The sequence below is a fragment of the Cololabis saira genome, chromosome 9, assembly GCF_033807715.1.
Source record: "Cololabis saira isolate AMF1-May2022 chromosome 9, fColSai1.1, whole genome shotgun sequence".
NCBI lineage: Eukaryota > Metazoa > Chordata > Actinopteri > Beloniformes > Belonidae > Cololabis > Cololabis saira.
In genome coordinates this window covers 40359619-40386163 of record NC_084595.1, presented here as the reverse complement: position 1 = coordinate 40386163, position 26545 = coordinate 40359619, and positions in this window count along the sequence as shown.

Genomic DNA, 26545 nt, shown 5'->3' with positions numbered 1-26545 from the left:
TCTTTGTGCATCTTCTTTGGCTTTTCTTTCATGTCTTCACATTTTCCTCTCTGCATTCCTTTTATTTTTCAAATAAACATGACATCTTTTCCTTAATATTCACATGTCTCATCTCCCTTCCTCCTTGGTCATGATAACTCAGTATAGCTCATTTAGGTCTCTAATTCCCAATTACATGGACAGGGACTTAGGTTGACCCTGCAGACTCAGTCCAGTCACGCGCAGATTAATGCACTTATATCTTCCCTCCCTGTTTCTCCTTAACACACAGAACTGCTGGGATACTGCGCCCCTGTGAGATTATTACAGTGGAAGTTTAATTTTAGTGTAAAGAGACCAAGTACAGCGACTGGTAACAAGGGGATAGAGAGTGTGTGTGACAGAAAGCCAGTAGGAAAAGGCGCAGGAAGGAGTGGCAATTTAGCTCAGGAAAAAGCCCCCACTTTAACAACGACAGCGAGAGTCACAAAGACAGGAGGGAGAAAGACTTGAGCACTCAGAAGTGATATTTAATTAGCCTTGGATGACTAGCTTAGTCGCTAGAAAAAGGCCAGTCTCTGCTCACTTCTCTCATGTCAGGTACCCTGTTAGCAAAACCTCCTTCAAGGCAGATGGAGGGGGGTGGAGGCTAAAACAGACGGAGAGAAAGCAACAGATGGAGAGATGGAGAACCAAAAATGTGGAAATTATGATGGAAATGGACAAAAACAAAGAAAATATTGTGAAGGGGAGAATTAGAGCCAACTGAAAGTCTTTAGTTTTATGTCCCAGACCTATCCAAAAATATTATTAATTTGTTTGTTATTGATTTGTTTGTTGTTTATTTGTTCACACATAATTTCTGAGAGTGAGGCCAAAAACAGAAATATGCTTTTGGATTTATTCATGTATTATAAATGTATTCATGTATTATATTCATGTATATCAGGCGTTGCAATAAGTATTGCAATACATGATTCACAAACAGTTAATAACTAAATAGTTTAATGACTTCTGGTAGAAAATCAGCAACTCACTCATGACAAAAACTGTAATTAAAAATGATCCTTGTAAAGTTATAATACCACCATAACTTTAGATATAGTGGTTGTTAGTTTATACTGGATCTGAAGCTATGCAAAGTTTTTCCTTTCCAAATTAAACTAGGGAAATGAAACTTAATTTAATCTTACCCTGTGGTGCATGAGACGTGTTGATCCTGGGTGTTGTCATCTGTGATCATGACGACTGTGAGACAAGGTTTCTCCTGTTTGCAAAGCGAGTTGCAAACGCTTGTATCCGATTGAACCATTCAACCAACCATATCTATTTTAAGAATTTGGATGTATCCATCCATGGCATACATTTTAAGTCCCATTTTAATGCTGCTCGATGAAAGGTGCTCCTTTCATGTCCAAAATTTGTCTAGAACAGGGGTCGGCAACCAAAAATGTTGAAAGAGCCATATTTTCCACCAAAAACACAAAAAACAAATATATCTGGAGCCGCAAAAAATGAAAAGTCTTGTCTAAGCCTTAGAATGAAGGCAACATATGCTGCATGTATCTATATTAGTTATAACTGGGGGAAGATTTTTTTTTTCATTTTTTGCAATTCAAGAAAAAATTTGAAATGTCAAGATTAATGTTGAAGTACAATCTTGAGAAAAAAGTCGAAATGTCGAGAAAAAAGTCGAAATATCGAGAAAAAAGTCAAAAAGTTGAGAAAAAAGTCAAAATGTTGAGAAAAAAGTCGAAATGTTGAGGAAATAGTCAAAATTTAGAGAAAAAAAGTTGAAATGTTGAGATTAAAAAGGAAAGGAAAAAGGAAGAATTAAAGCTGCAAGCAGCGATGAACGGGCCCTCGCACTCACGGCCACCGCCCCCCATAAGCGTATCAGAAATGACACCACCCACGACTCTCTATGTCAAACCATTCAAAAGTTATAGCAGAAAATAGGGACAACCAATCAGAAGGAGGGGCGTGGCTAATTCTAGCCAATGAAGGTCAAGGACTCCATACAGAATCTGATGACACCACCCACGACTCTCTATGTCAAACCATTCCAAAGTTATAGCAGAAAATCGGGACAACCAATCAGAAAAAGGGGCGGGGCTAATTAAGGCCAACGAAGCTTAAGGACTCATTACAGAGTCCCATGACACCACCCACAACTTCCTATGTCAAACAATTAAAAAGTTATAGCAGAAAAAAGGGACAACCAATCAGAAGAAGGAGCGGGGCTAATTCAGGCCAACGAAGCTTAAGGACTCATTACAGAGTCCCATGACACCACCCACAACTTCCTATGTCAAACCATTCAAAAGTTATGGCAGAGAAAAGTATTCTAGGGGGCGCTGTTGAGCCGTTAGGCCACGCCCATTAATGCAAACCATGAAATATCAAATTTATCGCCAAGTCTGGCTTGCATGCAAAATTTGGTGACTTTTGGAGAACTATCAAATATGGACCAATCAGATGAAGGGGGGGTGCACTTGTTGGCGTCTAGCGTCGCCACGGTAACGCTTTTGAAAGAGAAAAGTAATGCGTGGTGTTGCAGGATGGAGACGCACATTTTGATGTATAACACACCTGGGTGCACGTTACGGTTCGGGCTGAATTAACTGCCGAAGGAATGGCATAAATTTCGCCAAAATGACACAATTTATTCAAAATGGCCGACATCCTGTTCGGTTTCGGCCATGGCTCCAAGAGACTTTTCTTTAAGTTTTTCCATAATACAGGTGTGTAGCGATTTTCGTGCATGTACGTCAAACCGTATTGTGGGGCTTGAGGCACAAAGTTTTCCGGGGGGCGCTGTTGAGCCATTTTGCCACGCCCATTAATGCAAACCATGAAATATCAAATTTATCGCCAGGCCTGGCTTGCATGCCAAGTTTGGTGCCTTTTGGGGAACTATCAAATATGGACCAATCAGATGAAGGGGGGGTGCGCTTGTTGGCGTCTAGCGTCGCCACGGTAACACTTTTGAAAGAGAAAAGTAATGCGTGTAGTCGCAGGATGGAGACGCACATTTTGATGTATAACACATCTGGGTTCACGATACGGTTCGGGCTGAATTAACTCTCGAAGGAATGGCATAAATTGCGCCAAAGTGACACGATTAATTCAAAATGGCCGCCTTCCTGTTCGGTTTCGGGCATGACGCCAAGAGACTTTTCTTTAAGTTGTCCCATGATACAGGTGTGTACCGATTTTCGTGCATGTACGTCAAACCGTATCGTGGGGCTTGAGGCACAAAGTTTTCAAGGGGGCGCTGTTGAGCCATTTTGCCACGCCCATTAATGCAAACCATTAAATATAAAATTTTTCGCCAGGCCTGACTTGGGTGCAAAATTTGGTGACTTTTTGGGCATGTTAAGGGGGGCAAAAAGGCCATCACTTTGTCAGAAGAAAAATAATAATAATTAAAGCTGCAAGCAGCAATGAACGGGCCCTCGCACTCACGTCAACCGCCCCCCATAAGCATATCAGAAATGACACCACCCACGACTTCCTATGTCAAACCCTTCAAAAGTTATAGCAGAAAAAAGGGACGACCAGTCAGAAGAAGGGGCGGGGCTAATTCAGGGCAAAGAAGATCAAGGACTCATTACAGAGTCCCATGACACCACCCACGACTCTCTATGTCAAAACATTCAAAAGTTATAGCAGAAAATAGGGACAACCAATCAGAAAAAGGGACTGGGCTAATTGTCACCAATTATGGTCAAGGACTCAATGCCGAGTCCCATGACACCACCCACGACTCTCTATGTCAAACCTTTCAAAAGTTATGGCAGAAAAAAGTATTCTAGGGGGCGCTGTTGAGCCGTGAGGACACACCCATTAATGCAAACCATGAAAAAAAAAATCAGATCACTCAAATGAACGACGATCATACAGTACAGCTGTATCTCATGGTCCAGAATGTATGATATTATATTAATCTATTATACCATATTATATTACATGTTGTTATTTCATATTAGCGTACCCAGTAATATAGCATATTGTATTATTGCATTGTATGTTGCTTCATTTCATATATTTTTGACTGTATTATATTGTAAAATTATATATCATAGCGATTGCATTATTATATAATTTCAATTTATAACACTAATATACAATTCCTCACACACACACTCCTTCCAAATGTTTCTTTTTTTTCTCCATTATGACAATTCTATGCTGTCATCCGTTATGTTTTTTGTTTTTAAGCTTGTTATGTCTGTTATTCAAATATATTAATACATTCATTAATATGCTATACTGTATTTTGTATTGTGTACATTGTGTGTGTGTGTGTGTGTGTGTGTGTGTATACCTGAAGTGTGACTACCTGCAGAACGTATTTTAGCATGAAAGCTTGCATATTTAACGTACATCAAGCATCCTGTATCATAGCTACATGTCTGCCGTTTGTAACAAAGCAAACCGCGTGAAAATCGGTTGAAAATCAAGTGAGTTATAGTTATTTTACTTATGCAGACACCTCCTTCCACAATAGAAGTGAACGCTCCAGAGTTAAAGCGATACCGATCCAAGATGGCGGCCACGCCCGACGTTCTCAGGCAGTCAATGCGGCGCCTCGACCAAGATGGCGGCCGCGCTGAACATCAGCCCCTCCCCCCGCGGGAGCTGCGCGCGCAAACTCCACTCAAATTCAAAAGTTATGGCAGAAAATCGGGACAACCAATCAGAAGAAGGGGAAAGAGAAAAGTAATGTGCGTCGTCACAGGACAGAGACGAACATTTTGATGTAAAAAAAACACAAAAATTGCTGACAAAAATTTTGGCATATCAAGCCAGGCTTGAACTCTCGACCTCTGGCAGCAAAGACCGCAATAATCTGGCTGAGCTAAGTCTCAGCTATTCCTCTTATTTGACCTACTGGCTTAGGACAGACCAACATAGCGATAAAATGTCTGGAACTTTTTTTTCCTAATTTTTTAAATATTTGTAAGTTATAAATATTAGTAAAACCCTACTATTTAAATTATTACTTTTTCTGTAACCATTCTGCCAAGGTTGTAACCGGGCTGAGCCGGGAATATTTCTGAAGTCACCACATTACAGGGAGCTGATTGGTCGGGGGGCGGGGCCGTCATCACCCTACTCGCCACTGATTGGTCGGGGGGCGGGGCCGTCATCACCCTACTCGCCACTGATTGGTCGGGGGGCGGGGCCGCCATCACCCTACTCGCCACTGATTGGTCAGGGGGCGGGGCCGGCAGACGTTTGAATCAGGAAGCGGGAGTCAGCGCGAGAGCGACTGGCGGCTCGCGGCAATTTTATTATAAAAAAAGGACAACCAATCAGAAGAAGGGGCGGGGCTAATTCAGGCCAATGAAGTTCAAGGACTCCATAAAGAATCTGATGACACCACCCACGACTCTCTATGTCAAACCATTCAAAAGTTATAGCAGAAAATCGGGACAACCAATCAGAAGAAGGGGCGGGGCTAATTAAGGCCAACGAAGCTTAAGGACTCATTACAGAGTCCCATGACACCACCCACGACTCTATGTGAAACCATTCAAAAGTTATGGCAGAGAAAAGTATTCTAGGGGGCGCTGTTGAGCCGTTAGGCCACGCCCATTAATGCAAACCATGAAATATCACATTTATCGCCAGGCCTGGCTTGCATGCAAATTTTGGTGACTTTTGGAGAACTATCAAATATGGACCAATCAGATGAAGGGTGGGTGCGCTTTTTCGCGTCTAGCGTCGCCACGGTAACACTTTTGAAAGAGAAAAGTAATGCGTGGTGTCGCACGATGGAGACGCACATTTTGGTGTATAACACACCTGGGTGCACGTTACGGTTCGGGCTGAATTAACTGCCGAAGGAATGGCATAAATTGTGCCAAAATTACACAATTAATTCAAAATGGCTGACTTCCTGTTCGGTTTCGGCCATGGCTCCAAGAGACTTTTCTTTAAGTTGCGACATGATACAGGTGTGTACCGATTTTCGTGCATGTACGTCAAACCGTATTGTGGGGCTTGAGGCACAAAGTTTTCCGGGGGGCGCTGTTGAGCCATTTTGCCACGCCCATTAATGCAAACCATGAAATATCAAATTTATCGCCAGGCCTGGCTTGCATGCCAAATTTGGTGCCTTTTGGGGAACTATCAAATATGGACCAATCAGATGAAGGGGGGGTGCGCTTGTTGGCGTCTAGCGTCGCCACGGTAACACTTTGGAAAGAGAAAAGTAATGCGTGTAGTCGCAGGATGGAGACGCACATTTTGATGTATAACACATCTGGGTTCACGATACGGTTCGAGCTGAATTAACTCTCGAAGGAATGGCATATATTGCTCCAAAATTACGCAATTAATTCAGAATGTTCATAAAGGCCGACTTCCTGTTCGGTTTCGGCCATGGCGCCAAGAGACTTTTCTTTTAGTTGCGACATGATACAGGAGTGTGCCAACTTTCGTTCATGTACGTCAAACCGTATTATGGGGCTTGAGGCGCAAAGTTTTTTCTGTCTGAACCAACCAGATGACGGGTGGGCGCGCTTTTTGGCGTCTAGCGTCGCCACGGTAACGCTTTTGAAAGAGAAAAGTAATGCGGGTGGTCGCAGGAGGGAGACGCACATTTTGATGTATAACACACCTGGGTGCACGTTACGGTTCGGGCTGAATTAACTTTCGAAGGAATGGCATAAATTTCGCCAAAATGACGCGACTAATTCAAAATGGCCGACTTCCTGTTCGGTTTCGGGCATGACGCCAAGAGACTTTTCTTTAAGTTGTCCCATGATACAGGTGTGTACCGACTTTCGTGCATGTACGTCAAACCGTATCGTGGGGCTTGAGGCACAAAGTTTTCAAGGGGGCGCTGTTGAGCCATTTTGCCACGCCCATTAATGCAAACCATTAAATATCAAATTTTTCGCCAGGCCTGGCTTGCATGCAAAATTTGGTGACTTTTTGGGCATGTTAAGGGGGGCAAAAAGGCCTTCACTTTGTCAGGAAAATAATAATAATAATAATTAAAGCTGCAAGCAGCAATGAACGGGCCCTCGCACTCACGTCAACCGCCCCCCATAAGCATATCAGAAATGACACCACCCACGACTTCCTATGTCAAACCCTTCAAAAGTTATAGCAGAAAAAAGGGACGACCAGTCAGAAGAAGGGGCGGGGCTAATTCAGGGCAAAGAAGATCAAGGACTCATTACAGAGTCCCATGACACCACCCACGACTCCCTATGTCAAAACATTCAAAAGTTATAGCAGAAAATAGGGACAACCAATCAGAAAAAGGGACTGGGCTAATTGTCACCAATTATGGTCAAGGACTCAATGCCGAGTCCCATGACACCACCCACGACTCTCTATGTCAAACCTTTCAAAAGTTATGGCAGAAAAAAGTATTCTAGGGGGCGCTGTTGAGCCGTGAGGACACGCCCATTAATGCAAACCATGAAAAAAAAAATCAGATCACTCAAATGAACGACGATCATACAGTACAGCTGTATCTCATGGTCCAGAATGTATGATATTATATTAATCTATTATACCATATTATATTACATGTTGTTATTTCATATTAGCGTACCCAGTAATATAGCATATTGTATTATTGCATTGTATGTTGCTTCATTTCATATATTTTTGACTGTATTATATTGTAAAATGATATATCATAGCGATTGCATTATTATATCATTTCAATTTATAACACTAATATACAATTCCTCACACACACACTCCTTCCAAATGTTTCTTTTTTTTCTCCATTATGACAATTGTATGCTGTCATCCGTTATGTTTTTTGTTTTTAAGCTTGTTATGTCTGTTATTCAAATATATTAATACATTCATTAATATGCTATACTGTATTTTGTATTGTGTATATTGTGTGTGTGTGTGTGTGTGTATATATATATATATATATATATATATATATATAGTGTGTGTGTGTGTGTGTGTGTGTGTGTGTGTGTGTGTGTGTGTGTGTATACCTGAAGTGTGACTACCTGCAGAACGTATTTTAGCATGAAAGCTTGCATATTTAACGTACATCAAGCATCCTGTATCATAGCTACATGTCTGCCGTTTGTAACAAAGCAAACCGCGTGAAAATCGGTTGAAAATCAAGTGAGTTATAGTTATTTTACTTATGCAGACACCTCCTTCCACAATAGAAGTGAACGCTCTAGAGTTAAAGCGATACCGATCCAAGATGGCGGCCACGCCCGACGTTCTCAGGCAGTCAATGCGGCGCCTCGACCAAGATGGCGGCCGCGCTGAACATCAGCCCCTCCCCCCGCGGGAGCTGCGCGCGCAAACTCCACTCAAATTCAAAAGTTATGGCAGAAAATCGGGACAACCAATCAGAAGAAGGGGAAAGAGAAAAGTAATGTGCGTCGTCACAGGACAGAGACGAACATTTTGATGTAAAAAAAACACAAAAATTGCTGACAAAAATTTTGGCATATCAAGCCAGGCTTGAACTCTCGACCTCTGGCAGCAAAGACCGCAATAATCTGGCTGAGCTAAGTCTCAGCTTATCCTTTTATTTGACCTACTGGGTTAGGACAGACCAACATAGCGATAAAATGTCTGGAACTTTTTTTTCCTAATTTTTTAAATATTTGTAAGTTATAAATATTAGTAAAACCCTACTATTTAAATTATTACTTTTTTTGTAACCATTCTGCCAAGGTTGTAACCGGGCTGAGCCGGGAATATTTCTGAAGTCACCACATTACAGGGAGCTGATTGGTCGGGGGGCGGGGCCGTCATCACCCTACTCGCCACTGATTGGTCGGGGGGCGGGGCCGTCATCACCCTACTCGCCACTGATTGGTCGGGGGGCGGGGCCGCCATCACCCTACTCGCCACTGATTGGTCAGGGGGCGGGGCCGGCAGACGTTTGAATCAGGAAGCGGGAGTCAGCGCGAGAGCGACTGGCGGCTCGCGGCAATTTTATTATAAAAAAAGGACAACCAATCAGAAGAAGGGGCGGGGCTAATTCAGGCCAATGAAGTTCAAGGACTCCATAAAGAATCTGATGACACCACCCACGACTCTCTATGTCAAACCATTCAAAAGTTATAGCAGAAAATCGGGACAACCAATCAGAAGAAGGGGCGGGGCTAATTAAGGCCAACTAAGCTTAAGGACTCATTACAGAATCCCATGACACCACCCACGACTTCCTATGTCAAACCATTCAAAAGTTATGGCAGATAAAAGTATTCTAGGGGGGGCTGTTGAGCCGTTAGGCCACGCCCATTAATGCAAACCAAGAAATATCAAATTTATCGCCAAGTCTGTCTTGCATGCAAAATTTGGTGACTTTTGGAGAACTATCAAATATGGACCAATCACATGAAGGGGGGGGCGCGCCTTTTGGCGTCTAGCGTCGCCACGGTAACACTTTTGAAAGAGAAAAGTAATGCGTGGTGTCGCAGGATGTAGATGCACATTTTGATGTATAACACACCTGGGTGCACGTTACGGTTCGGGCTGAATTAACTGCCGAAGGAATGGCATAAATTTCGCCAAAATTACACAATTTATTCAAAATGGCCGACATCCTGTTCGGTTTCGGCCATGGCTCCAAGAGACTTTTCTTTAAGTTGTGCCATGATACAGGTGTGTAGCGATTCTCGTGCATGTACGTCAAACCGTATTGTGGGGCTTGAGGCACAAAGTTTTCCGGGGGGCGCTGTTGAGCCATTTTGCCACGCCCATTAATGCAAACCATGAAATATCAAATTTATCTCCAGGCCTGGCTTGCGTGCCAAATTTGGTGCCTTTTGGGGAACTATCAAATATGGACCAATCAGATGAAGGGGGGGTGCGCTTGTTGGTGTCTAGCGTCGCCACGGTAACACTTTTCAAAGAGAAAAGTAATGCGTGTAGTCGCAGGATGGAGACGCACATTTTGATGTATAACACATCTGGGTTCACGATACGGTTCGGGCTGAATTAACTCTCGAAGGAATGGCATATATTGCTCCAAAATTACGCAATTAATTCAGAATGTTCAAAATGGCCGACTTCCTGTTCGGTTTCGGCCATGGCGCCAAGAGACTTTTCTTTTAGTTGCGACATAATACAGGAGTGTACCGATTTTCATTCATGTACGTCAAACCGTATTATGGGGCTTGAGGCACAAAGTTTTTTCTGTCGAACCAATCAGATGAAGGGTGGGCGCGCTTTTTGGCGTCTAGCGCCGCCACGGTAATGCTTTTGAAAGAGAAAAGTAATGCGTGTTGTCGCAGGATGGAGACGCACATTTTGATGTATAACACACTTGGGGGCACGTTACGGTTCGGGCTGAATTAACTTTCGAAGGAATGGCATAAATTTCGCCAAAATGACACGACTAATTCAAAATGGCCGACTTCCTGTTCGGTTTCGGGCATGACGCCAAGAGACTTTTCTTTCAGTTGCGCCATGATACAGGTGTGTACCGATTTTCGTGCATGTACGTCAAACCGTATCGTGGGGCTTGAGGCACAAAGTTTTCAAGGGGGCGCTGTTGAGCCATTTTGCCACGCCCATTAATGCAAACCATTAAATATCAAATTTTTCGCCAGGCCTGACTAGGGTGCAAAATTTGGTGACTTTTTGGGCACGTTTAGGGGGGCAAAAAGGCCCTCCTTTCGTCAGAAAAATAATAATAATAATAATAATAATAACGCGAAGAATTCCTACAGATACAATAGGGCCTTCGCACTGAAGGTGCTCGGGCCCTAATAATAATAATAATAAAAATTCCTGCAAATACAATAGGGCCTTCGCACTGCAAGTGCTCGGGCCCTAATTAAAGCTGCAAGCAGCAATGAACGGGCCCTCGCACTCACGGCCACCGCCCCCCATAAGTATCAGAAATGACACCACCCACGACTTCCTATATCAAACCATTCCAAAGTTATAGCAGAAAATCGGGACAACCAATCAGAAGAAGGGGCGGGGCTAATTAAGGCCAACGAAGCTTAAGGACTCATTACAGAGTCCCATGACACCACCCACGAATTCCTATGTCAAACCATTCAAAAGTTATAGCAGAAAAAAGGGACAACTAATCAGAATAAGGGGCGGGGCTAATTAAGGCCAACAAAGCTTAAGGACTCATTACAGAGTCCCATGACACCACCCACGACTTCCTATGTCAAACCATTCAAAAGTTATAGCAGAAAAAAGGGACAACCAATCAGAAGAAGGGGCGGGGCTTATTTAGGCCAATGAAGGTCAAGGGCTCCATAAAGAATTTGATGACACCACCCACGACTCTCTATGTCAAACCATTCCAAAGTTATAGCAGAAAATCGGGACAACCAATCAGAATAAGGGGCGGGGCTAATTAAGGCCAACGAAGCTTAAGGACTCATTGCAGAGTCCCATGCCACCACCCACGACTTCCTATGTCAAACCATTCAAAAGTTATAGCATAAAAAAGGGACAACCAATCAGAAGAAGGGGCGGGGCTAATTCAGGCCAATGAAGGTCAAGGGCTCCATAAAGAATCTGATGACATCACCCACGACTCTCTATGTCAAACCATTCCAAAGTTATAGCAGAAAATCGGGACAACCAATCAGAAGAAGGGGCGGGGCTAATTAAGGCCAACGAAGCTTGAGGACTCATTACAGAGTCCCATGACACCACCCACAACTTCCTATGTCAAACCATTCAAAAGTTATGGCAGATAAAAGTATTCTAGGGGGCGCTGTTGAGCCGTTAGGCCACGCCCATTAATGCAAACCATGAAATATCAAATTTATCGCCAAGTCTGTCTTGCATGCAAAATTTGGTGACTTTTGGAGAACTATCAAATATGGACCAATTAGATTTCAAAATGGCCGACTTCCTGTTCGGTTTCGGCCATGGCTCCAAGAGACTTTTCTTTAAGTTGTGCCATGATACAGGTGTGTAGCGATTTTCGTGCATGTACGTCAAACCGTATTGTGGGGCTTGAGGCACAAAGTTTTCAGGGGGGCGCTGTTGAGCCATTTTGCCACGCCCATTAATGCAAACCATGAAATATCAAATTTATCGCCAGGCCTGACTTGCATGCCAAATTTGGTGCCTTTTGGGGAACTATCAAATATGGACCAATCAGATGAAGGGGGGGTGCGCTTGTTGGCGTCTAGCGTCGCCACGGTAACACTTTCGAAAGAGAAAAGTAATGCGTGTAGTCGCAGGATGGAGACACATATTTTGATGTATAACACATCTGGGTTGACGATACGGTTCGGGCTGAATTAACTCTCGAAGGAATGGCTCATATTGCTCCAAAATTACGCGATTAATTCAGAATGTTCAAAATGGCCGACTTCCTGTTCGGTTTCGGCCATTGCGCCAAGAGACTTTTCTTTTAGTTGCGACATGATACAGGAATGTACCAATTTTCGTTCATGTACGTCAAACCGTATTATGGGGCTTGAGGCGCAAAGTGTTTTCTGTCTGAACCAACCAGATGAAGGGTGGGCGCGCTTTTTGGCGTCTAGCGTCGCCACGGTAACGCTTTTGAAAGAGAAAAGTAATGCGTGTGGTCGCAGGAGGGAGACGCACATTTTGATGTATAACACACCTGGGTGCACGTTACGGTTCGGGCTGAATTAACTGCCGAAGGAATGGCATAAATTGCGCCAAAGTGACACGATTAATTCAAAATGGCCGACTTCCTGTTCGGTTTCGGGCATGGCTCCAAGAGACTTTTCTTTAAGTTGTCCCATGATACAGGTGTGTACCGATTTTCATGCATGTACGTCAAACCGTATCGTGGGGCTTGAGGCACAAAGTTTTCAAGGGGGCGCTGTTGAGCCATTTTGCCACGCCCATTAATGCAAACCATTAAATATCAAATTTTTCGCCAGGCCTGACTTGGGTGCAAAATTTGGTGACTTTTTGGGCATGTTAAGGGGGGCAAAAAGGCCATCACTTTGTCAGAAGAAAAAAAAAAAAAATAATTAAAGCTGCAAGCAGCAATGAACGGGCCCTCGCACTCACGTCAACCGCCCCCCATAAGCATATCAGAAATGACACCACCCACGACTTCCTATGTCAAACCCTTCAAAAGTTATAGCAGAAAAAAGGGACGACCAGTCAGAAGAAGGGGCGGGGCTAATTCAGGGCAAAGAAGATCAAGGACTCATTACAGAGTCCCATGACACCACCCACGACTCTCTATGTCAAAACATTCAAAAGTTATAGCAGAAAATAGGGACAACCAATCAGAAAAAGGGACTGGGCTAATTGTCACCAATTATGGTCAAGGACTCAATGCCGAGTCCCATGACACCACCCACGACTCTCTATGTCAAACCTTTCAAAAGTTATGGCAGAAAAAAGTATTCTAGGGGGCGCTGTTGAGCCGTGAGGACACGCCCATTAATGCAAACCATGAAAAAAAAAATCAGATCACTCAAATGAACGACGATCATACAGTACAGCTGTATCTCATGGTCCAGAATGTATGATATTATATTAATCTATTATACCATATTATATTACATGTTGTTATTTCATATTAGCGTACCCAGTAATATAGCATATTGTATTATTGCATTGTATGTTGCTTCATTTCATATATTTTTGACTGTATTATATTGTAAAATGATATATCATAGCGATTGCATTATTATATAATTTCAATTTATAACACTAATATACAATTCCTCACACACACACTCCTTCCAAATGTTTCTTTTTTTTCTCCATTATGACAATTGTATGCTGTCATCCGTTATGTTTTTTGTTTTTAAGCTTGTTATGTCTGTTATTCAAATATATTAATACATTCATTAATATGCTATACTGTATTTTGTATTGTGTATATTGTGTGTGTGTGTGTGTGTGTGTATATATATATATATATATATATATATATATATATATATATATATATATATATATATATATATATATATATATATATATATATATATATAGTGTGTGTGTGTGTGTGTGTGTGTGTGTATACCTGAAGTGTGACTACCTGCAGAACGTATTTTAGCATGAAAGCTTGCATATTTAACGTACATCAAGCATCCTGTATCATAGCTACATGTCTGCCGTTTGTAACAAAGCAAACCGCGTGAAAATCGGTTGAAAATCAAGTGAGTTATAGTTATTTTACTTATGCAGACACCTCCTTCCACAATAGAAGTGAACGCTCTAGAGTTAAAGCGATACCGATCCAAGATGGCGGCCACGCCCGACGTTCTCAGGCAGTCAATGCGGCGCCTCGACCAAGATGGCGGCCGCGCTGAACATCAGCCCCTCCCCCCGCGGGAGCTGCGCGCGCAAACTCCACTCAAATTCAAAAGTTATGGCAGAAAATCGGGACAACCAATCAGAAGAAGGGGAAAGAGAAAAGTAATGTGCGTCGTCACAGGACAGAGACGAACATTTTGATGTAAAAAAAACACAAAAATTGCTGACAAAAATTTTGGCATATGAAGCCAGGCTTGAACTCTCGACCTCTGGCAGCAAAGACCACAATAATCTGGCTGAGCTAAGTCTCAGCTATTCCTTTTATTTGACCTACTGGGTTAGGACAGACCAACATAGCGATAAAATGTCTGGAACTTTTTTTTCCTAATTTTTTAAATATTTGTAAGTTATAAATATTAGTAAAACCCTACTATTTAAATTATTACTTTTTTTGTAACCATTCTGCCAAGGTTGTAACCGGGCTGAGCCGGGAATATTTCTGAAGTCACCACATTACAGGGAGCTGATTGGTCGGGGGGCGGGGCCGTCATCACCCTACTCGCCACTGATTGGTCGGGGGGCGGGGCCGTCATCACCCTACTCGCCACTGATTGGTCGGGGGGCGGGGCCGCCATCACCCTACTCGCCACTGATTGGTCAGGGGGCGGGGCCGGCAGACGTTTGAATCAGGAAGCGGGAGTCAGCGCGAGAGCGACTGGCGGCTCGCGGCAATTTTATTATAAAAAAAGGACAACCAATCAGAAGAAGGGGCGGGGCTAATTCAGGCCAATGAAGTTCAAGGACTCCATAAAGAATCTGATGACACCACCCACGACTCTCTATGTCAAACCATTCAAAAGTTATAGCAGAAAATCGGGACAACCAATCAGAAGAAGGGGCGGGGCTAATTAAGGCCAACTAAGCTTAAGGACTCATTAAAGAATCCCATGACACCACCCACGACTTCCTATGTCAAACCATTCAAAAGTTATGGCAGATAAAAGTATTCTAGGGGGGGCTGTTGAGCCGTTAGGCCACGCCCATTAATGCAAACCAAGAAATATCAAATTTATCGCCAAGTCTGTCTTGCATGCAAAATTTGGTGACTTTTGGAGAACTATCAAATATGGACCAATCACATGAAGGGGGGGGCGCGCCTTTTGGCGTCTAGCGTCGCCACGGTAACACTTTTGAAAGAGAAAAGTAATGCGTGGTGTCGCAGGATGTAGATGCACATTTTGATGTATAACACACCTGGGTGCACGTTACGGTTCGGGCTGAATTAACTGCCGAAGGAATGGCATAAATTTCGCCAAAATTACACAATTTATTCAAAATGGCCGACATCCTGTTCGGTTTCGGCCATGGCTCCAAGAGACTTTTCTTTAAGTTGTGACATGATACAGGTGTGTAGCGATTCTCGTGCATGTACGTCAAACCGTATTGTGGGGCTTGAGGCACAAAGTTTTCCGGGGGGCGCTGTTGAGCCATTTTGCCACGCCCATTAATGCAAACCATGAAATATCAAATTTATCTCCAGGCCTGGCTTGCGTGCCAAATTTGGTGCCTTTTGGGGAACTATCAAATATGGACCAATCAGATGAAGGGGGGGTGCGCTTGTTGGCGTCTAGCGTCGCCACGGTAACACTTTCGAAAGAGAAAAGTAATGCGTGTAGTCGCAGGATGGAGACGCACATTTTGATGTACAACACATCTGGGTTCACGATAAGGTTCGGGCTGAATTAACCCTCGAAGGAATGGCATATATTGCTCCAAAATTACGCAATTAATTCAGAATGTTCAAAATGGCCGACTTCCTGTTCGGTTTCGGCCATGGCGCCAAGAGACTTTTCTTTTAGTTGCGACATAATACAGGTGTGTACCGATTTTCGTTCATGTACGTCAAACCGTATTATGGGGCTTGAGGCACAAAGTTTTTTCTGTCGAACCAATCAGATGAAGGGTGGGCGCGCTTTTTGGCGTCTAGCGCCGCCACGGTAACGCTTTTGAAAGAGAAAAGTAATGCGTGTTGTCGCAGGATGGAGACGCACATTTTGATGTATAACACACTTGGGGGCACGTTACGGTTCGGGCTGAATTAACTTTCAAAGGAATGGCATAAATTTCGCCAAAATGACACGACTAATTCAAAATGGCCGACTTCCTGTTCGGTTTCGGGCATGACGCCAAGAGACTTTTCTTTCAGTTGCGCCATGATACAGGTGTGTACCGATTTTCGTGCATGTACGTCAAACCGTATTGTGGGGCTTGAGGCACAAAGTTTTCAAGGGGGCGCTGTTGAGCCATTTTGCCACGCCCATTAATGCAAACCATTAAATATCAAATTTTTCGCCAGGCCTGACTAGGGTGCAAAATTTGGTGACTTTTTGGGCATGTTAAGGGGGGCAAAAAGGCCTTCACTTTGTCAGGAAAATAATAATAATAATAATAATAATAATAATTAAAGCTGCAAGCAGCGATGAACGGGCCCTCGCACTCACGTCCACCGCCCCCCATAAGCAAATCAGAAATGACAGCACCCACGACTCTCTATGTCAAACCCTTAAAAAGTTATAGCAGAAAATAGGGACAACCAATCAGAAGAAGGGGTGGGGCTAATACAGGCCAATGAAGGTCAAGGACTCCATAAAGAATCTGATGATACCACCCACGACTCTCTATGTCAAACCATTCAAAAGTTACAGCAGGAAATAGGGACAACCAATCAGAAGAAGGGGCGGGGCTAATTAAAGCCAACGAAGCTTAAGGACTCATTACAGAGTCCTATGACACCACCCACAACTCTCTATGTCAAACCATTCAAAAGTTATGGCAGAGAAAAGTATTCTAGGGGGCGCTGTTGAACCGTTAGGCCACGCCCATTAATGCAAACCATGAAATATCAAATTTATCGCCAAGTCTGGCTTGCATGCAAAATTTGGTGACTTTTGGAGGACTATCAAATATGGACCAATCACATGAAGGGGGGGGCGCGCCTTTTGGCGTCTAGCGTCGCCACGGTAACACTTTTGAAAGAGAAAAGTAATGCGTGGTGTCGCAGGATGTAGATGCACATTTTGATGTATAACACACCTGGGTGCACATTACGGTTCGGGCTGAATTAACTGCCGAAGGAATGGCATAAATTTCGCCAAAATGACACAATTTATTCAAAATGGCCGACATCCTGTTCGGTTTCGGCCATGGCTCCAAGAGACTTTTCTTTAAGTTGTGCCATGATACAGGTGTGTAGCGATTTTCGTGCATGTACGTCAAACCATATTGTGGGGCTTGAGGCACAAAGTTTTCAAGGGGGCGCTGTTGAGCCATTTTGCCACGCCCATTAATGCAAACCATGAAATATCAAATTTATCGCCAGGCCTGGCTTGCGTGCCAAATTTGGTGCCTTTTGGGGAACTATCAAATATGGACCAATCAGATGAAGGGGGGGTGCGCTTGTTGGCGTCTAGCGTCGCCACGGTAACACTTTTGAAAGAGAAAAGTAATGCGTGTAGTCGCAGGATGGAGACGCACATTTTGATGTATAACACATCTGGGTTCACGATACGGTTCGGGCTGAATTAACTCTCGAAGGAATGGCATATATTGCTCCAAAATTACGCAATTAATTCAGAATGTTCAAAATGGCCGACTTCCTGTTCGGTTTCGGCCATGGCGCCAAGAGACTTTTCTTTTAGTTGCGACATGATACAGGTGTGTACCGATTTTCGTTCATGTACGTCAAACCGTATTATGGGGCTTGAGGCACAAAGTTTTTTCAGTTGAACCAATCAGATGAAGGGTGGGTGCGCTTTTTGGCGTCTAGCGCCGCCACGGTAACGCTTTTGAAAGAGAAAAGTAATGCGTGTTGTCACAGGATGGAGACGCACATTTTGATGTATAACACACTTGGGGGCACGTTACGGTTCGGGCTGAATTAACTTTCGAAGGAATGGCATAAATTTCGCCAAAATGACACGACTAATTCAAAATGGCCGACTTCCTGTTCGGTTTCGGGCATGACGCCAAGAGACTTTTCTTTCAGTTGCGCCATGATAGAGGTGTGTACCGATTTTCGTGCATGTACGTCAAACCGTATTGTGGGGCTTGAGGCACAAAGTTTTCCGGGGGGCGCTGTTGAGCCATTTTGCCACGGCCATTAATGTAAACCATTAAATATCAAATTTTTCGCCAGGCCTGACTTGCATGCAAAATTTGGTGACTTTTTGGGGACGTTTAGGGGGGCAAAAAGGCCCTCCTTTCGTCAGAAGAAGAAAGAAAAACAATTCCTACAGATACAATAGGGCCTTCGCACTGAAGGTGCTCGGGCCCTAATAATAAAAATTCCTGCAAATACAATAGGGCCTTCGCACTGCAAGTGCTCGGGCCCTAATAATAATAATAAAAATTCCTGCAAATACAATAGGGCCTTCGCACTGCAAGTGCTCGGGCCCTAATTAAAGCTGCAAGCAGCAATGAACGGGCCCTCGCACTCACCGCCACCGCCCCCCATAAGCATATCAGAATTGACACCACCCATGACTTCCTATATCAAACCATTCAAAAGATATAGCAGAAAAAAGGGACAACCAATCAGAAGAAGGGGCGGGGCTAATTCAGGCCAATGAAGGTCAAGGACTCCATACAGAATCTGATGACACCACCGACGACTCTCTATGTCAAACCATTCAAAAGTTATAGCAGAAAATCGGGACAACCAATCAGAAAAAGGGGCGGGGCTAATTAAGGCCAACGAAGCTTAAGAAGTCATTACAGAGTCCCATGACACCACCCACGACTCTCTATGTCAAACCATTCAAAAGTTATGGAAGATAAAAGTATTCTAGGGGGCGCTGTTGAGCCGTTAGGCCACGCCCATTAATGCAAACCATGAAATATCAAATATCAAGTCTGGCTTGCATGCAAAATTTGGTGACTTTTGGAGAACTATCAAATATGGACCAATCAGATGAAGGGGGGGCGCACCTTTTGGCGTCTAGCGTCGCCACGGTAACACTTTTGAAAGAGAAAAGTAATGCGCGTAGTCGCAGGATGGAGACGCACATTTTGATGTATAACACACTTGGGGACACGTTACGGTTCGGGCTGAATTAACTGCCGAAGGAATGGCATAAATTTTGCCAAAATGACACGATTAATTCAAAATGGCCGACATCCTGTTCGGTTTCGGGCATGACTCCAAGAGACTTTTCTTTAAGTTGTGCCATGATACAGGTGTGTAGCGATTTTCGTGCATGTACGTCAAACCGTATTGTGGGGCTTGAGGCACAAAGTTTTCCGGGGGGCGCTGTTGAGCCATTTTGCCACGCCCATTAATGCAAACAATGAAATATCAAATTTATCGCCAGGACTGGCTTGCGTGCCAAATTTGGTGCCTTTTGGGGAACTATCAAATATGGACCAATCAGATGAAGGGGGGGTGCGCTTGTTGGCGTCTAGCGTCGCCACGGTAACACTCTTGAAAGAGAAAAGTAATGCGTGTAGTCGCAGGATGGAGACGCACATTTTGATGTATAACACATCTGGGTTCACGATACGGTTCGGGCTGAATTAACTCTCGAAGGAATGGCATATATTGCTCCAAAATTACGCAATTAATTCAGAATGTTCAAAATGGCCGACTTCCTGTTCGGTTTCGGCCATGGCGCCAAGAGACTTTTCTTTTAGTTGCGACATGATACAGGTGTGTACCGATTTTCGTTCATGTACGTCAAAGCGTATTATGGGGCTTGAGGCGCAAAGTTTTTTCTGTCTGAACCAATCAGATGAAGGGTGGGCACGCTTTTTGGCGTCTAGCGTCGCCACGGTAACGCTTTTCAAAGAGAAAAGTAATGCGTGGTGTCGGAGGATGGAGACGCACATTTTGATGTATAACACACCTGGGTGCACGTTACGGTTCGGGCTGAATTAACTGCCGAAGGAAGGCATAAATTTTGCCAAAATGACACGATTCATTCAAAATGGCCGACTTCCTGTTCGGTTTCTCGACAAGACGCCAAGAGACTTTTCTTTAAGTTGCGCCATGATACAAGTGTGTACCGATTTTCGTGCATGTACGTCAAACCGTATCGTGGGGCTTGAGGCACAAAGTTTTCAAGGGGGCGCTGTTGAGCCATTTTGCCACGCCTAATAATGCAAACCATTAAATATCAAATTTTTCGCCAGGCCTGGCTTGGGTGCAAAATTTGGTGACTTTTTGGGCACGTTTAGGGGGGCAAAAAGGCCCTCCTTTCGTCAGAAAAATAATAATAATAATAATTAAAGCTGCAAGCAGCAATGAACGGGCCCTCGCACTCACGTCAACCGCCCCCCATAAGCATATCAGAAATGACACCACCCACGACTTCCTATGTCAAACTCTTCAAAAGTTATAGCAGAAAAAAGGGACGACCAGTCAGAAGAAGGGGCGGGGCTAATTCAGGGCAAAGAAGATCAAGGACTCATTACAGAGTCCCATGACACCACCCACGACTCTCTATGTCAAAACATTCAAAAGTTATAGCAGAAAATAGGGACAACCAATCAGAAAAAGGGACTGGGCTAATTGTCACCAATTATGGTCAAGGACTCAATACCGAGTCCCATGACACCACCCACGACTCTCTATGTCAAACCTTTCAAAAGTTATGGCAGAAAAAAGTATTCTAGGGGGCGCTGTTGAGCCGTGAGGACACGCCCATTAATGCAAACCATGAAAAAAAAAATCAGATCACTCAAATGAACGACGATCATACAGTACAGCTGTATCTCATGGTCCAAAATGTATGATATTATATTAATCTATTATACCATATTATATTACATGTTGTTATTTCATATTAGCGTACCCAGTAATATAGCATATTGTATTATTGCATTGTATGTTGCTTCATTTCATATATTTTTGACTGTATTATATTGTAAAATTATATATCATAGCGATTGCATTATTATATAATTTCAATTTATAACACTAATATACAATTCCTCACACACACACTCCTTCCAAATGTTTCTTTTTTTTCTCCATTATGACAATTGTATGCTGTCATCCGTTATGTTTTTTGTTTTTAAGCTTGTTATGTCTGTTATTCAAATATATTAATACATTCATTAATATGCTATACTGTATTTTGTATATTGTGTGTGTGTGTGTGTGTATATATATATATATATATATATATATATATATATATATATATATATATATATATATATATATATATATATATATATATATATATGTGTGTGTGTGTGTGTATACCTGAAGTGTGACTACCTGCAGAACGTATTTTAGCATGAAAGCTTGCATATTTAACGTACATCAAGCATCCTGTATCATAGCTACATGTCTGCCGTTTGTAACAAAGCAAACCGCGTGAAAATCGGTTGAAAATCAAGTGAGTTATAGTTATTTTACTTATGCAGACACCTCCTTCCACAATAGAAGTGAACGCTCTAGAGTTAAAGCGATACCGATCCAAGATGGCGGCCACGCCCGACGTTCTCAGGCAGTCAATGCGGCGCCTCGACCAAGATGGCGGCCGCGCTGAACATCAGCCCCTCCCCCCGCGGGAGCTGCGCGCGCAAACTCCACTCAAATTCAAAAGTTATGGCAGAAAATCGGGACAACCAATCAGAAGAAGGGGAAAGAGAAAAGAAATGTGCGTCGTCACAGGACAGAGACGAACATTTTGATGTAAAAAAAACACAAAAATTGCTGACAAAAATTTTGGCATATCAAGCAAGATGAACTCTCCACCTCTGGCAGCAAAGACCGCAATATTCCGGCTGAGCTAAGTCTCAGCTACTCCTTTTATTTGACCTACTGGCTTAGGACAGACCAACATAGCGATAAAATGTCTGGAACTTTTTTTTCCTAATTTTTTAAATATTTGTAAGTTATAAATATTAGTAAAACCCTACTATTTAAATTATTACTTTTTCTGTAACCATTCTGCCAAGGTTGTAACCGGGCTGAGCCGGGAATATTTCTGAAGTCACCACATTACAGGGAGCTGATTGGTCGGGGGGCGGGGCCGTCATCACCCTACTCGCCACTGATTGGTCGGGGGGCGGGGCCGTCATCACCCTACTCGCCACTGATTGGTCGGGGGGCGGGGCCGTCATCACCCTACTCGCCACTGATTGGTCGGGGGGCGGGGCCGGCAGACGTTTGAATCAGGAAGCGGGAGTCAGCGCGAGAGCGACTGGCGGCTCGCGGCAATTTTATTATAAAAAAAGGACAACCAATCAGAAGAAGGGGCGGGGCTAATTCAGGCCAATGAAGTTCAAGGACTCCATAAAGAATCTGATGACACCACCCACGACTCTCTATGTCAAACCATTCCAAAGTTATAGCAGAAAATCGGGACAACCAATCAGAAGAAGGGGCGGGGCTAATTAAGGCCAACGAAGCTTAAGGACTCATTACAGAGTCCCATGACACCACCCACAACTTCCTATGTCAAACCATTCAAAAGTTATGGCAGAGAAAAGTATTCTAGGGGGCGCTGTTGAGCCGTTAGGCCACGCCCATTAATTGCAAACCATGAAATATCACATTTATCGCCAGACCTGGCTTGCATGCAAAATTTGGTGACTTTTGGAGAACTATCAAATATGGACCAATCACATGAAGGGGGGGCGCGCCTTTTGGCGTCTAGCGTCGCCACGGTAATACTTTTGAAAGAGAAAAGTAATGCGTGGTGTCGCAGGATGTAGACGCACATTTTGATGTATAACACACCTGGGTGCACGTTACGGTTCGGGCTGAATTAACTGCCGAAGGAATGGCATAAATTTCGCCAAAATGACACAATTTATTCGAAATGGCCGACGTCCTGTTCGGTTTCGGCCATGGCGCCAAGAGACTTTTCTTTTAGTTGTGACATGATACAGGTGTGTAGCGATTTTCGTGCATGTACGTCAAACCGTATTGTGGGGCTTGAGGCACAAAGTTTTCCGGGGGGCGCTGTTGAGCCATTTTGCCACGCCCATTAATGCAAACCATGAAATATCAAATTTATCGCCAGGCCTGGCTTGCATGCCAAATTTGGTGCCTTTTGGGGAACTATCAAATATGGACCAATCAGATGAAGGGGGGGTGCGCTTGTTGCCGTCTAGCGTCGCCACGGTAACACTTTCGAAAGAGAAAACTAATGCGTGTAGTCGCAGGATGGAGACACATATTTTGATGTATAACACATCTGGGTTCACGATACGGTTCGGGCTGAATTAACTCTCGAAGGAATGGCTCATATTGCTCCAAAATTACGCGATTAATTCAGAATGTTCAAAATGGCCGACTTCCTGTTCGGTTTCGGCCATGGCGCCAAGAGACTTTTCTTTAAGTTGCGACATGATACAGGTGTGTACCGATTTTCGTTCATGTACGTCAAAGCGTATTATGGGGCTTGAGGCGCAAAGTTTTTTCTGTCTGAACCAATCAGATGAAGGTTGGGCACGCTTTTTGGCGTCTAGCGTCGCCACGGTAACGCTTTTGAAAGAGAAAAGTAATGCGTGGTGTCGGAGGATGGAGACGCACATTTTGATGTATAACACACCTGGGGGCACGTTACGGTTCGGGCTGAATTAACTTTGGAAGGAATGGCATAAATTTCGCCAAAATGACACGACTAATTCAAAATGGCCGACTTCCTGTTCGGTTTCGGGCATGACGCCAAGAGACTTTTCTTTAAGTTGTCCCATGATACAGGTGTGTACCGATCTTCGTGCATGTACGTCAAACCGTATCGTGGGGCTTGAGGCACAAAGTTTTCAAGGGGGCGCTGTTGAGCCATTTTGCCACGCCCATTAATGCAAACCATTAAATATCAAATTTTTCGCCAGGCCTGACTAGGGTGCAAAATTTGGTGACTTTTTGGGCATGTTAAGGGGGGCAAAAAGGCCATCACTTTGTCAGAAGAAAAATAATAATAATAATAATAATAAAAATTCCTGCAAATACAATAGGGCCTTCGCACTGAAGGTGCTCGGGCCCTAATAATAACGCGAAGAATTCCTACAGATACAATAGGGCCTTCGCACTGAAGGTGCTCGGGCCCTAATAATAAAAATTCCTGCAAATACAATAGGGCCTTCGCACTGCAAGTGCTCGGGCCCTAAAAAAAGGATAAGAAAAAAGGAAAAAAAGAAAAAAAAGGAAAAAAAGAGAAAAAAAAGGAAAAAAGAAAAAAAGAAAAAAGAAGGAAAAAGGAAAAAAGAAAAAAAGGAAAAAAAAGGTCAAACATTTTTGAAAAAGCTCCAGGGAGCCACTAGGGCGGCGCCAAAGAGCCGCAAGCGGCTCTAGAGCCGCGGGTTGCTGACCCCTGGTCTACAACATCTTAGGACAAGTTTTTTTTTTTTTATATAAGCACTTTCCACTGTGAAACTGTAACCAAGCTGTTGCTTTTGGTAACCTGGACCACTGAAATACAGTTTTCAAGAGACAACACTAAAGACAAGTTTGTTTTAAATATGTTGATTTATTTTCCCAATGCCATCCGTCTATTAACTTTGCTTATCTGTATTTGAGTTTTGAGGGCAGCAGCCTAAGCAGAGAGGGCCAGATCTTCCTCTTATCTTGCCCAACTCTTTCAACACAGAGGCTTTCCCAACCCAGCTGAAAGACATTATCTCTCCAGTTTGTTCTGCTTCTGCCTTTGAGCATCCTCCCGGTTGGAGATGCCCATAACCCCTCTGCAGGGATCCATCTGGGAGGCCTCCTCACCAGATGCCTGCACCGCCTCAGCTGGCTCCTCTCGATGTGGAGGAGCAGAGACTCTAGTCCTAGTCATCCTATAGTCCTTCCCAAATTACTGAACTTCTCACACCATTTCTTATCAAACCACCTTGAGGAGGAAACTTATTTGAGCTGCTTGTATTCACAGCCCTGATCTTGCAGTCACTACCTACAGCTTGTGACCAACGGCGAGGACGCAAATACAGATCCACCAGTAAACGAAAAGCCATGCCTTCTGGGTCACAGTACAGAGTCTGCAAGAATTTATCTGTTAGGTTCCTAAATCATCACAACATAAATAACTTAGAAAAAGACACCAGAGACCTGTGGAATGATTTTTCAGGCACTCCTGCAGGAGGGGGAAGCATACTGACAGAGGCAGAACCTCCCATCAGCAAATGCTTCCCCAAGACCCCCCCCTTGCAGGAAGCTATTTATTGGTAAAACTGACAGGAAACATGACCATATTTGGACTGTCAATGTATGGATAATGGACAATGGACAGATGGTCACACACATGACTTTTCAGTTGAAGAGGCTTGGTATGAAGAAACAAACAGACATCCTTAAAACACAAAGGGTCAAGGGGTCAACTAAAAACAGAACCTCTGTTGGAGTATTTGAACAGATGGTTCAAACTGACAATGGGGTATTTGTTGGACAACTCAAACTCAGGAAGGGCTTCGCTGTCATCTGTTAACATGTGATAACCAACAGTCAGCTTAAAGTCTTGAAACAACATGAAGGGTCAATAAATGAGCCCCTTCTGGACAAACAAGAACTCTGTGAGGCTTTGCACAGATGTGTCTAAAGACACTGTTCAGCTGTTAACAAAGCAGACAACCCCCCTAAATACCTTCAGAGAATGGCCTGTCCTGTGACTTCTGTTCCTATTCTGATAGTTTTTTATTTTCATAATGACAATCTTAATTCAAAAGAGTTGATTAACCTCACATTATCGATACTGATACCAACACCGACGCTCCTCATCGTTACCGATATTTATCTATAGCCTACTCTTATCTATACTACTACATGTTATTTAGTGTATAAAACTTAACATATATCAGCGGTGCTAAAATTGATAATGCATTCTCCTGAGTAATTTAACTACCAACTTAATGATTCACAATCTCACCTTGACTTGATGACGATGACGAAGCCATGTCAGAGTCTACCTGCAACGAGAAGAGCCCGGCATTGTTATCGTTAGCTGGGCTGCTAACTTTAGCCGCGTTGTTTAGTCAGTCAAACCCGCTGCACTCCTTAATTTTTATACTGTTAGCACACTGTTTCATGATGTTGCTGGTGTTACACCCCCCCCTTGAACACAGCTACTTTCTGGCATGTATTGCATTGAGCCGAAGCTTCATTACGTTTCATAAAGTGAGCCCATACCTTCGATCGCTTAACTCTGACGGCCGACATATTGACCTATTGGCTAAAGAAAACAATGGGGCGCTACGTCATAACCTGTTGACGGCGGCAGTATCATTACGCAACAGTTATGTTGCTCTACACTCTCTTTAAAAAAAACCCACTGATAACAGTATTGTTTGTCCAGAATTATAAATAAAATACTGGCTACAGTACACATCCCTTCTCCCAAACCAGAGAGGGCATTCC